Source organism: Lepisma saccharinum, chromosome 19, assembly GCF_977018435.1.
Source record: "Lepisma saccharinum chromosome 19, izLepSacc3.1, whole genome shotgun sequence".
Taxonomy (NCBI): Eukaryota; Metazoa; Arthropoda; class Insecta; order Zygentoma; family Lepismatidae; genus Lepisma; species Lepisma saccharinum.
Window position 1 is genome coordinate 51,819,262 of NC_139247.1, and position 15,233 is coordinate 51,834,494.

The window sequence follows — 15,233 nt, forward strand, 5'->3', positions numbered from 1 at the left end:
TTTCTTGTCTCAGTATCATCTCTATATTCAAAAATGTCTTAATATATAGGTTTAAGTATAGTTTTCCCCCTTACAAAGTTATGAAGTAGAGGAATACATTGTACCCCACAATGTCTCGTCTCATTTGTGTAAGTATTTCGTTTCGGAAAATTCCATTTGAAAAATTCAAAAGAAAAGGTCAGTCATATACTCTTCTGATGAAGATTTATATATTATCTTTGAATCGATGCGACCATTTCTTTAGAAAAGTGTAACCCCCCCACCTTACGCAAAGGAGCATTCATCTGGAGCGTGATTTTCTGAGAGTAAACTGTTTCACAGAAATGAAAATGAAAGAGATATAGTAGAGCGGAAGAAAGGAAAAAGAAGGAGATATAGAAACAGGAAGAAAGAAAAGACGAAAGAAATACTATAGTAAGATAGAAAGAAAGAAAGAAACATAGCAATAGAGGAATAAAAAGATGTTTAAAAACAGGAAGGAAGAAATAATAATAAATATAAACGGAGGAAGAAAAAACAAACGAAAGAGATATAGTAAGAGAGGAAGAACGAGAAAACTACAAATGCTATTATTTCTAGAGAAATGTAGTCGCTTATTATTATTCTGCATTGATTTAAGAACACATTGTCAATACAAATCTGATTCATCCGAATGTAATCGTATCTTTGTGTTAAGTTCGACAGGAATAAAGAAAATTCATATTATGCAACAAACAGTAACAATAATTTTACTTGACTGAAAAAGTAATGCGTTGCCATGCTATTCTGCACTATCTCTTTCGGATGGCAAAAATACTTTTTTTCTGCTGTGTAAGCCTCGTCTAGCTGAATATTGTGTGTGTGTGTGTGCACACCCCTTCCTGATTAAAAAACAACGTTGCCTTTGAAAGCTCCTGACGCAGTTAGAAAACGAGACGATGGTGCTATCGTCATTTGAAATATTATCTTTAAATTTACTAATCTTATTTGCGTCCCTTCACAGACAACCGTAAGGTAATCACAAAATGATCGATTGTCGCGGATTATCACGTCTGAGGAGCATGATTTAATTAAGCTTGAAATGGAGAGTTAAGTTTGAAGGGCAAGACGACGTTATGGGTCTTCAAATTGTGGATGATATTGTATTACATTACATGATATTCGTTTGCCAAATTTAAACTTAGCCAGAATCTCAACAAAAATTTAATACAATGCATAGTTTAGCATGTGAGGAGTTGTTTACCTTAAGCAGAGCAGGGTTTGGAAGTAACAGCCTAATTATTTCGAGCAACAACAACTGGTTAGCCTACTTATGCAAAAGAGTAACAGCAACCAGCATGGTATTTAAAAAAAAAAATTCTATGGGGGAAATTCTATATTTTAATTTTTTTTCAATGGGGAAATTCTAAGTTAGAATTTCCCCCATTGGAAAATTTTAAACAACTTCTAACTTCTCTTGAAATTCAGGGATAGTATATAAATTGCGTCCCCACGCACTTAAAAAATAACAACCAGATGCAGGGTGCACTAAACAGTTCTGGGAAAATAAGTTTTATTTTCGAAATGATTTAGAATATTATAGTGATTTGATCAAATGTTGGTGAGATTATTCAAGAAATGCAAAATGTTTATTAAACCAATGGGTGGAGTTTGAACCCATTATAAACCCTCCTCTTAGGTACAGTCACGGACAGTGCCGGCTTGTAACGATTCCATTGAAAGTCAATGTATTCATTACAAGCCGGCAGTGTCCGTTACTGTACATACGCCAATGACACTTACGTAATGATTATACACAGACAACCAATGTGTTTTAATTTAGAGATAACTATTTAGAGATAGCAATACTGAAAGGCCATGATTATACACAGGCAAGAAATCGGTTGTAATTTAGATAAAAATATCTGGGGATAGCAATACTGAATGGCCAACGACACCTGAAGGAAGTGATGACGTATACGGGAAGCGGGGCAGGAGAAGAAGTCTGATGCAACAAGCCGTAGATAAAGCAAGCAGTGCAAAGCTGATTCAATACCTTGCTATGTTGCATTCGCTTGAACTGGTGTCGTTTACATGGTGCTTGTTAACAACGCAAAGTGGCTCATACCAATGCTAAGAATGTGTAGGTGAGAAGGGCAAGAAATGGCATTATCAGAATTTATCTCATGCGTTAATCTTTGACAGACATAAGGAAAACTTTTATGCGTTTTTTTTGTTGTTATTATCTTGTGTCAGTTTTCTACATCTCTGGATTAATCACGACCATGATGATAAAACTGATGAAGTAGGTGATGGGATAATCACAGTGACGTATGATCTTGTACTGCCTCGTTAACCGAACACTTTGACAACTGACGATTAGCCAAAAACGGCGCAAAATAGGAAAAACGAATATCCACGACTTGCCCAGGAATCGTAGCTTGTTCTACGCTAACCACTCTGCACCAAAATCATGGGTGGATGGGGGAGGAGGCGATCGGTCTTCCACTAAGACTTCCAAAAGTAACAATGTCGTCAATTAACACAAAGTAATTAGCACAATCACTCCCCCCCCCTTTCGACGCCTAAAATTATCATTCATCGAGAAGTCTTAAAAATCATCATAAGAGTAAATGGCACCTCTCCTTGACGTCCTAAATCAAGTGATCGGGACTTTATGTTATAACATTTTTTTCAATTGGCTTCGGATCTATTATTGGGGGTGAGATCTTTACATATCTGATGAAAATCAGCCGAAATAGACAAACTTGACAAAGCATATTTTGACATATTTCACCAATTTCGCGTTTTTACAACATATTTCTTCAATTTTGTTGTAATAAGACGTATTTCTGTATAATTTCGTAATTCTCTCGCACATAATCGGTTATTTCATATTTTTTCTTCTTAGCTTTAGCACAACGAATAGTTGATATTGTCGATGGCAGGATATGGAAATTACGGAGGAAGAAAGGTGCCATCTTTTCTTAGTACAGAACAAGAATACCCCCACTTTTTTTTATCCCGCCGGCAAATGATAACCATGCAAACATTATTGAGGAAAAATGTTCTCTCTCATTGTTGCACGGGAAGTAAAGAAGTTTCGTTCTCATTTCTTTGCCTTTTTCGCTTTTCACAAATATCAGTCAAAAGTAAAAATAACATTCGGTATATTACAGCCCCTACTCTACTCTATTGGGTATGGGAGAAATTCGAGAGTACTGTTGTGCATATTTTTGGCTTTACTGGGAATATTTCTGCATTGTATTTGTAATTTTTCATGATATATTTTCCAATTTATATGACATAATTTCATACATATTTTACAGCTTTATAGGAGATAAAGTCCAGGGTCCTAGTGATCACCTTTGAAGCAACTAAAACCAACCACATATCGAAAGAGTAAATACTGAGACGTCTCATTTTAATATCTAAAGAGGTGATCTCCGGCCGTCGTTAAGCGATCACACTCCCACAATACGTCTAAAACTACGTGATTATCCTTAGAAACAACTTCTAAAACTAACGATACTGAGTGACGGGTAGCAAGTATCTGCCATCTTTTTTTTATTATTTCGTTCCACTTTAGGTTCAGATAGACTAATCGAGACCGGACCTACAGTTTAAAGTGCTACCCCAACCACTGTGCAATGTTCCCCCACCGAGGATCGAACCTGGAACCCCTTGATTACCAGTCCTGCCACATTTGTGCAACAGAAATTGAGAAATATATTTTCATTCGGTACACGATACAAGGCATACGGGAGACGTACTTTCGCTTGGTATGATCTTGCTTTTTTGTGGCACGATCATGAGCAGCCGGGAAGAGATATTCTTCACTGACTGCCTTGTTAATTACCTGTAAGAAAAGCACATCCTCTGGAACAGAATACAGGTCAAGCCAAGTGGATCAAGTCACGAAAAGAGAGAAAGTTTTTTCTTTTACGTGATGTAATCATGCCATCAGACTTGCGTGAAGAATTGAGTGCTCTTACGCTAGAAGGCACTTGATCTCGAGGCTTCTTTATGAAATCGGACCTTCAACTGTTCAAATAGGATTAACAAAGGTATAAACATAGGCTACGTGATATAAACTAAGCCTGTCGATCTCAAACTCTTCAAGCCTCGAAGCCCCAACATATATTCTATGCCCGTTAGAGCAAAATTGTATATTTACAACCAATGAGAATTCGGGCGGGAATTACGTTTCTGAGAAGTATTAGTTTCAATTAGTGTCCGGCCAAGCTTAGAACCGGCGCGGGGACTGCCTTATTAACGGAAATGACCCGCTGTTGCCACGTTTACCTACGAAGAAACTTGCAGAGCAGATTAGGCCTATCGCTGTCCCCTGTTTGGGCAACAAGCAGCAACCTTAGAATCCCCCCTCCCCGAAGTGGCCAGCAAGAAAACAGGATTTTGTCAAAATAACTTTTCTGCGCTGTGATTGGGAGCCAGGGGATCGAGCGTGGCCAGGGTATAGTGTTTATGATGTTCTAAGCATCTAAAAAAAATTATCATCATATGGTATCAAAGAAAATGCTCTTACAACTGCATGATAAGCATTTGTGGGGGAAAAACCGTATTTTAATTCTGAGCTCAATGTGACGAGTGCGTTTGTTCCTTCAGAGACGGTAAGAAGCTGGAGTAAATGTGGTGAAATCATGTGTTTTATTTTCCAACAATCGAATATCAAAGAACAGCATGAGGGAAACTGCGCTTCACGGCAGTTTACTATTTCAGAAGCGGTGTCATCGCACTTCAAAAACGCCACGGTGACGAGTGACCTCACACTTTCGGCAGCGATACGATAGGGTGGTACATCCATCCTGTGCAGTGGCGTATGTTGATCTCGATGACCCATAAAGTTTGAGATTGCATCACAGAGTTACGAAGGCGTATTTTGAGGACTAACTTTTTGGAGGAGGGGCAGAATCCCATACAAATAGCGTCCACGACTACTTTGCTAAATAACTGTTGCATTTGAAAATTATGAAAAAATACTCTTTATATGTGTTACTCAGGTCCCAGGGGGGTTAGCAAAAATAACAAAACTTGTAAATTTCAATAAAACTTAAATTCTATGGGGCCAAAGTTACGCCTTTGGCTGAAATGAACCCACAGTCACAGACAGTACTGAATGAATTGTAACAACCCCATTGGCTTTTAATTGAATAATTACAATCCAGAAGTGTCAGTGTCTGGTCTGTATAGGCATATCAAGAAGAGAAAGACGGACGTCAACTTGTAAACTAAAGTGGACAGTCATTTGTTTATTCCTCTCCCAGTCATCGCAGATGAATACGTTCTCCTTCACTTGCGCTCAAGTGTCCCTGTGTTGCAGGCGCGGTTGGCCCTATAGCGCACAGGATCAGTGAACCCCCAGTAATATACGATAATCACCTCGAGAATGAACAATGAACAATGTCTTTAAATTTTCACATTATTTCGCTAAAAATTCTACACAATAAGTCATGTATTTGTGCCCGTAACACGGCGAACTCTCTTGCTGAGAAGAAGAAACCGCGAATCGGCCGCCCTGATACAGACCCTCAGTTGAACCCCCACAGGACAGCTCGTGCCATTGTGAAAGCTTCGTGCGGGAGCAGAAGCGCGAGGAGGGTATAGGACAAAATGCATGGGAGATGAGATTTGCAGAACCTATGTTCAACCCAACGGTCATGCGCAGTTCATTCTCTCGCAGAAGGCGCGGGACAAGGCTCCTTTCTCGCTGCTTCCTCCCTTCCAGTGTTGCTGCGTGCGGTTCAAGTTTGAAGCGCACACATTACATATTCAATCTTCTCTTGTATCATTTTTGCACCGAACTTCTTGGAATAAATGCAAGATTGTGTCAGAGATGGATGAGTGGAAACAAATAGAAGCTGGAATTAGATGCGATGAATTAAAATAAAGGAGATACATTACCAAAATACCTTGTGCATGCATTCAGAGGTTTTTCCTTAAAGGTGGAAACACTTCGGGTTCGCGAAAGAGAAAGAATGGCGCGAAGACGTGACTCGCTGTCGCTCGGTGTCAAAGTCTCAAGTTTTTTAGTTTTTGAAGTGCTTGGATACTTGTTGGAAAGTATTAAGTGATGCTGCGAGTGAAACGAGGGATGGACTTTACCTAGGTTATGTCATTTGATGCAGTGTAGGCGTTGCTGTCCGCGCAGGTAAGAAATGACCGATAGAAATGCACATAATTAACGTAAACAAACTTCCTTGTCCACTGAAAAAAAGCGTGTGCTGGTCGACCAGCCCCAACTTTGAACAAACCTGTCGCGTATAAATGAAAGGGTCTCAGGTTCGATTTCTAGTATGCGCATGCCATTAGTTGCCATTTCCCTTTAACAAATGTAGGACCAGTTCTGATTAGTCAGCATGGACGTCCGGAAGGGGAAAAGGGGGCCGCCCCCCCCATGGAAATTGAATGTAAACCAAAAATTATATATTACACGCATATAATTTAATTTCAGTCACAGTAATTTTTGGTAATTATTATAAAAGCGTTGCAGTAACTTTAGACTGAAGGAGTGTTTTTTGCTCCTCGTGGGGAAAAAATATATTACTTGCCCCTACTTGAGGATGTCCATGATATTCCAACAAAACTCAACTTTTTTCATAAAGGCACAATTTATTGTAGTTTCAGCCCTAAATTTATTCGCACACCCCTACAACAAAACCTTATACTCCCAGATAAAAAGAATTCTTGACAAAGCTTTTAAACCCTCCCCCATCCTTTTGTTGGGCGAAGGAAGTATATTTTGCGGAAAGTGAATATATGTCACATCACTTCAGTGAACCCCCGGGTAAATAATGCACGAGCCGCGCCTGCTGTGTTGTAATATTTATAACTTCTCTATCTTGCTTTGTCAAATAATTCTACGTTAAATAGGAGCTGTGTACGGTTTTTCCCATTCATGATGATCACTGGCCTACACATGATTTTGTTTCATAGGGGATCTGGAATTATAAAGATGGATATTACATAGCTGCATTCTGGGGGGGGGGGGGGGGGGAATGCACAATAAAATATTTCATAATTATTACCACTTAGTTGATACCACTTTGATCCAATACCAATTCTCATCGATCATTGCTTGAAAATTGCATAATTAAAGTCTGTTTCCTGTAAAAATCTCTTTAAAGAACTAAAGATAATGACTGTGCCAAGCTCATATATATTTACCTGTCTAGTGTATACAAAAGAAAATGTACATAATTATAACGCAAGACACACTGTGCACAGACACAATACAAGATTCTGTTACAAGCTCGACACACCATCAATCAGATTAAGTAAAACACAAAATAGTTACAAGTATTTAGGAATTAAGTTATACAACATGTTACCAGAAGCTGCTCACAGTGTCTCTCTTAAAAATTTTAAAAGTGTACTTCAACCCTGGTTAAAAGAAAAGGTCTTCTACAATCTAGAAGAATTTGAAATCCATCCCAAAAATGATTTAATATTCTAGAATGTATTGTATTGTTTATTTCCTGTTTTATGAATTATTGTTGTGTATATTGCCACTGCCATATTTATATTATTTCATCGTCACTAATATTATAATTGTCTAATGTCTATGTACTCTTACTTTATATATGCATATACTCTCATATTAGTATCTATAACATATTGGAGTTCCATGTAATCCCTCTCTCTATATATAATTATATATTTACATATATACAATAACAAATATGTAACCAATAACTGACGACATCTATTGCATTGTACAATGTCTAACGATGAATAAATATATTGTATTGTATTGTATTGTATTGTACTGTTCAAAATATATGCATCAATTTATTAGTTTTGCTTCAAAAACATGCAAGAATTACATCAGACTATTTAGGTAATCCCAAAATACAGTGTTTTCCCACACAATAATTAAGACTGCGAAAGTGCTGTGCTGCATTTTTGTGGATCCTGCAAGAGACTACAATGACTGAAAAGTATCGGCCTGTATCAGGAAGTAAAATCCAACGGATACTTTTCGATATCGATACCACCGGTTAAAAATTGTTTAAAGACAATAGTAGTAATAGTTTTTTCTAAAGGTTTTTTTTCGGTAACCACTTTGTTTTTTCCGAGTTCTTTACAGCTTTCATTTGAAAATTTTGATTGTCTCAAAAATTTCAGGAGGGGCTGTAAACTCATCTCCCCCCCCCCCTGTGTATGAGTGATGATGATACAAACATAAAGGTATCAACAATATGTTGAAGAACACTGTATACTTTGACAACGCAGGGCAGATTACATGGAAGCTGCTGACAACCCTGCCTTCGCTAGTTTTTTTGTGGCCGGTTTCATTTTATTCAAGTGGTATTTACTGTTGGTAAGAAAAATCTGGTTGGGGTAGTCAAATGGTAGAACTGCAGGGGAGGTATGGCCCCTTCGGGAAATTGTCAACTCAAAATAACTTCAAACAGAAGGAGTATTTTTTGAGGTGGGCAATGCTATGTGGTTAAATATACCTCGATTGCCCTTCCCTGGAAAAATCCTGTGGACATCTGTGTTTCAACCCCATCAACTTTGATCACATCTTTTCCGGAATTGAAATTTAAACAAAGTCAACCAGAAAATAAGCTTATTTACCTCTACAGTTACTACAACACACAAAATTTTGCTAGTTTAAGAAAACTCCAAAATTTGACGACATGTGCAAAATGCATTTAGATCATCCAGCAATTGTACACAATGGAAGAAATTCGTTCTCTTACCAATGATACCAATTATCCTGTGTGTTCACAGCCATGTACTGTAAATTTACCCTTCTTGTTGATATGTATTTTTTCTGCCAGAAAACTCACTAGATATGGAAAGGGGATCATGACAGCCATAGCCAGCCTTACGGGGTGGCAACTCTGGCACTCACCCAAGGCGCCACACTCCAGGGGACACGGTGCTACATAAAAATAATAGTTTGTGCACGTTTTTTTTTTACGAGTTTATAGGATGCTGGTACTTCCAATTAAGTAATGCATCTGACATAGCCTGTATTCATATCTTATTTTGACATACTTAAACATGTCCAATATTACTGAAATCACAAACAAGGTAGCTACTACATTAAGATAGTGTTTGAAATATTTGTATCAAAAATACTTAACATATATTGTTTGTTTACTTATAGAATGAAATATGATAAATATTATTTTATGGATTTTTATAGTATGGGCACATCAGCACATAGACTATTTTTGCCCTTCATGCAATACGGGGATAAGCCCCTTAACTAGCACAAAATTGCGGACAGGTTCCTATCAAGAAACTAAAATAGCGTTCGTGTAACGAATCCTTGCTTTGAGGAAGTAGCTCTGGATTGGTATAACAGCCTAGAATCTGAAGACAGTGATGCAGGTGGTGATTCCGACTGTGAAATAGAAAGTTTTTGTCATGCTTGACAATTAATAATTTGTCTGTTAATAATGATTTGTGTGTGTGTGTGTGTGTGTGTGTGTGTGTGTGTGTGTGTGTGTTTGTGTTTGTTTGTTTGTTTGTTTGTTTGTTTGTGTTTGTTTATATTGCGTAGTAGTTGTGGTGTGTGTGTGTTTATATTGTGTTATAGTTGTGATGTGTTTGTGTGTGTCTTGTGTAGTAGTTATGCTGTCTGATGTGTTTGTGTTCGTCTTGTGTAGTAATTGTGCTGTCTAATATGTTTGTGTTTGTCTTGTGTAGTAGTTCCTCCATTCATATTGGGGGTTAGGCGTAGAGCTGACAACTCTGCACTGTAAAAAGACATGTCAAGAAACAGAAATATAAGGCCATGGATGTTCCCAAGGTAAAATATTCCGGAGGTAAAATAGTCCCCTGTTCGGATCTCCGGGTGGGGACTACTTTGGGAGGTCCCTGGACTAAGGATAAGATCTTCATTAGGAATAAGGATATTAAATTAGGCACCTGGAATGTTCTGAGCCTTTACCGGCCTGGGGCATTTCAGTGTACAGTTAATGAGATAGTGAAGTATAAATTAGATGTAGTAGCTGTCCAGGAAGTTAGGTGGCCAGGTGAAGGGAATTGTAAAACTAAAAATTATACTTTTTTCTATGGTGGTACTGAAAATCATAATTTTGGAACAGGCTTTTTCATAAATAATAGAATTATCTCGGCTCTTAAAACAGTAGAATTTATTAATGATAGGATATCATATGCAGTTTTACAGGGTAGGTGGTGTAAAATTATTTTAATAAACATACATGCACCAACGGAAGATAAAGATGATAATAATAAAGATGATTTTTATACAGAGTTAGAACAGGTCTTTGATAAATTTTCTCAGTATGATATGAAAATTCTGTTAGGTGACTGTAATGCACAGATTGGCAAAGAAGAGACATTTAAACCCACGATTGGTAAAGAAAGTCTTCATGAATTAAGTAATGATAATGGTATAAGATTGATTACTTTTGCAACCTCAAAGAATTTAATTGTGAAAAGTACCACTTTTAAACATAAAGATATCCATAAATATACCTGGTCTTCTCCAGATGGTAAAACTCATAATCAGATAGATCATATTCTCATTGATAAGAGAAGGCATACTAGTATAATTGACGTTCGTACACATAGAGGTGCTGACTGTGCCAGTGACCATTATTTAGTAATTGCTAAATTAAGAGAAAGACTCTCAGTGATAAATCATAAGCAACAAAATCTAAAAGTTATAAAATTTGATACAGGAAAGTTTGTTGATGAAAGAATTAAGAAAGATTACCAAATTAAACTGTCAAATAGATTTGATGTTTTGCAGGATTTAAATGATGATGAAAATATAAATGAAACAGACGTAAATAAGAATTGGGAGCACATACGTAATGCAATAGAATCAGCAGCTAAAGAAAGTATAGGATACCATAAACCAAGAAAAAGTAAGCCGTGGTTTGATAATGAATGTCATAATCTAATAGAAATAAGAAATCAGGCTAGACTTAGATGGTTAAATAACTCGGATGATACAAATCTAAGCAATTATAATAGAATAAAGCGAGAAGTTAACCGCACGTTTAGAAGTAAAAAAAGAGATTACTTGAAAAGCAAAATTGACGAAATTGAAACAAACAGCAAAAATAAAAATATCAGAGATTTATATAAAGGTGTAAATGAATTTAGAAAGGGGTGGCAACCTAAAGTAAACTTGATAAAAGATAAAGACGGTGATTTTCTAGCTGACCCATGCGATATTCTAAATAGATGGAAGAACTACTTTAATGACCTTTTAAATGTCCATGTAGGAGATAAATCAGAAGTAAATGAAGTCCACACAGCAGAACCTTTAGTTCCAGAACCTAACTTGACGGAAGTTAAAGATGCTATTAAAAGGCTAAAGAATAACAAAGCACCTGGCATTGATTTAATACCAGCTGAGTTAATTAAATATGGTGGAAATTCATTAATATGTCAAATTCATAAATTAATTTGTTTAATATGGAATAAAGAAGAAATCCCTCAACAGTGGAAAGAATCCATAATTGTTCCTGTGTTTAAAAAAGGTGATAAAATGAACTGCAATAATTACCGTGGAATTTCTCTACTCTCAACAACATACAAAATATTGTCTAACATTATTTTAACAAGACTAACCCCATATGCTAATGAAATTATAGGTGATTATCAATGTGGATTTAAATGTAACAGATCAACTACAGATCAAATTTTTCACATCAGACAGACACTTGAAAAAAAGTGGGAATATAATCAAAATGTCCATCAGCTATTCATTGATTTCAAAAAAGCATATGATTCGGTCAAAAGAGATAAATTATATAATATATTAGTAGAGTTTGGAATACCTAAGAAGCTTGTTAGTATGATAAAAATATGCACCAGTGAAACAGAAAGTAAAATTCGTGTGGGTAATAATATGTCTGACAAATTTACAATTCATGATGGGTTAAAACAAGGAGATGCATTATCTCCATTGCTCTTTAATTTTGCCTTAGAATATGCTGTAAGGAAGGTAAAAGAAACTAAAGAAGGACTAAAATTAAATGGTGTGACTCAGTTGTTAGCATATGCAGATGATGTAGACTTACTGGGGGATGATGTGAATACAATTAAGAATAATGCTAAAATATTTTTCAAAACTGCTAAAGAGATAGGTTTGGAAGTTAACAAAGAGAAAACTAAATATATGCTTACAGGCCGAAACCAAGTGTTAGGTAATAATCAAAATCTAATTATTGATAACAACTCGTTTGAACCAGTTTCCAAATTCAAATACTTAGGAGTAATATTAACAAATGAAAATTATATTAAAGAGGAAATAAAAAGTAGGCTTAATTCAGGAAATGCATGTTACTTCTCTCTTCATAAACTTTTGTCTTCTCGTTTAATATCTAAGAAACTAAAAGTTAAAATATACAAAACAGTAATTTTGCCTGTAGTATTATATGGGTGTGAAACTTGGTCCCTTACATTGAAAGAGGAACATAAATTGAGAGTATTTGAAAATAAAATCCTTAGGAAAATCTTTGGACCTAAAAGGGATGAGGAGACAGGTGAGTGGAGAAGGTTACATAATTTAGAACTACATAATTTGTACTCATGTCCAGATATTATTAGAATAATTAAATCAAGAAGACTTAGGTGGGCAGGACATGTGGCACGAATGGGAGAGGAAAGAGGAGTTTACAGGATTCTTGTTGGGAAACCAGATGGTAAGAGACCTGTAGGAAGGCCAAGACGAAGATGGAGGGACAACGTTGAGATGGACTTAAAGGAAATCGGTAGGGATGGAAAAGAGTATTTAGAACTTGCTCAAGATAGGAACAGATGGAAGGCCTGTGTTGCTGCAGCCATGAACCTTCGGGTTTAAGAAGGCTAGAGAGTTAGTTAGTTAGTTAGTTTACCAATGATAGCACCTTCACAGAAAATAAGTCTGATGTAAGGACAGTGGTAAAAAAAAAAAATACTCTAGAGGTGGGAACACTAAATTCAGACCTGGATCTAGCATAACAATACATTACTCTCTTCGCTGCCATAATTTCCCCATTGCTTTAATCTTTTTGTAATAATACAAGGGCTGATGGAAACGTTTCTGCAATCAATATGAAAAAAAGATGCGAAATTCTGGGAATGGCTTTATTGTTTTTCAAATTATTCACCCTTAAAATCGATACACTTTTGCATATGCTCACACTAATTTTGAAAGCATTTTTTCCATTCTGAAGCTGATACCTTGGAAACCACTGTTCGGAATACGTCAACAGCTGCTTCAGGCGACACAAATTGCTCACCACACATCTTATTTTTCATGTGTGGGAACAAAAAGAAGTCATTAGGTGATAAATCAGGTGATTACGGACAATGAGTCATTAGACATTTTTACTGGACAAAAAATCAACAGTTTGGTGTACTGAGTGGGAACTGGCGTTGTCGTGGTGAAGGATAATGTGATGATTTGGGTTTGTTTTATGCAATTCATTGATGACCTCTGGCAAACAAATTGTTGTATACCACTCAGTATTTACAGTCCTTCCATCTTCTAAAGCTATTATTGCCACATGTCCGATATAACCGAAGAAACAAGCAATCATTTGCTTGGAAGCACTCCTCGAACGAACAACTTTTATTGGTTTCGGCTCACATTGAAACACCCAAACAGTGGATTGCTGTTTAGTTTTGGGTTCGTATGAATAGATCCAAGTTTCGTCCCCTGTAACGATGTAGTACATCAAATTTGACTTGCCTTGGTTGAATTTTTTGAGCATTTCTTTACACCAATTTACACGAGCCTGTTTTTAAGCTTCAGTCCAGTTGTGTGGGATCCAATGGCTTGAAAGTTTGTGTAGGTTCAGATGACCATGCAAAATCGTATGTATTGCTTTCATGTCAATGTTCAAGGATGCCTGAATCTCACAATATGTCACATGCCGATCTCTCTCAATCATTTCACGCACAGCATCAACATTACTGGCAACAACAGACTTGGATGGACGACCTTCACGAAATTCATCACCGAGAAATGTGTGACCAGGCTGGAATTTGGAAAATGAATTGTACACAGTCCTATTGGATGGTGCTTCATCCCCAAAAGCCAAATGAAGTCGCTTGATGCATTTTTTTCAGTGTTAAACTACATTTGAAATCATAAAAAAATCATTGCCTGAAAGTGTTCGAGAAATTTTCATTTCTCACACGAAACTACTACTTCAAACTGCTGTGAAAAATAAACGAATAGGCTTAAACAAACAATCAAAGATAATTTAAACATACAAAGGTCTATTCTTCCGATTTTTATAATAGCGAAACACTAGCGCCACTGTTGGTGGTAGTTTGCTGAAACTTTTCCAGCAACCCTCGTATTAGTGTAATGATTTAGCAATATCATTTACCAAAGATAGTGACCGACTATATCACTCCGAAGAATCGAGGTTCAAGTACTGGCTAAGGCAGTCATGCTTAGTCCTTGTTTTTCCAACATCCTTTATCCTCACATTTACAATTTAGAGATATAAAATGTCAACCAATATTAAATTTTTGCAGATACCAATATTCTACCAATTTGATTTAAAACTAGAAATGTTCCATGAAGAATATGAATGATTTATTCACCTTCTTAATTAATGTAACTAATCTCATGCTTACTTTTCCTTGATGGTAACTTAGGCAACACTAAGATACCAGTTACTAAATATGACAGTTTTGATGAAATGTACATACATACATCATTTAGATAATTGAACTGAATTGATTAGAAGCTTGATACTGGAGTTCATTTTACACGTTGCCCTCCACCAAGTACAATGTGTAGGCTACTATCATGGTACAGCTTTTATTGGTACTATTACTTAATTAGCCGGCCCCGTAGTGGAGTGGTTAGCACATCGTGCTACAACACCAGGGGTTCCAGGTTCGAATCCTTGCCTGGGCATGGATATTTGTGTCCATTCATCAATTTCATCATATCATCACTCATCCCCATCTTCGCAAATTAGCCAAAAGTGGCACAAAAAGCAAAGTAAAATAAAGCAAGTCAATCTTAATTAAAAAAAAAATCTTGTGAAAGCATTTTTTGTATGGAATTTTCCACTGTACATCAGACAACTTTTGTAAGAGATTCACGAACGAGTTCCCAGTTCTCTTTAGTTGATTGTAAATAGTAAATTTTCATTCTATCAATATGTATTTATGATACAATTTCCCTCCCTTTTAAAAACTTGACTCACTTTTTGTAGAGATTTCTTTAGTGCTTATGAATCTATGATTTCATATTATTTTTTTCTGGCTTAGAATAAGTGAGAGCACCAGAAAGAATCAGCAAGGTAGCA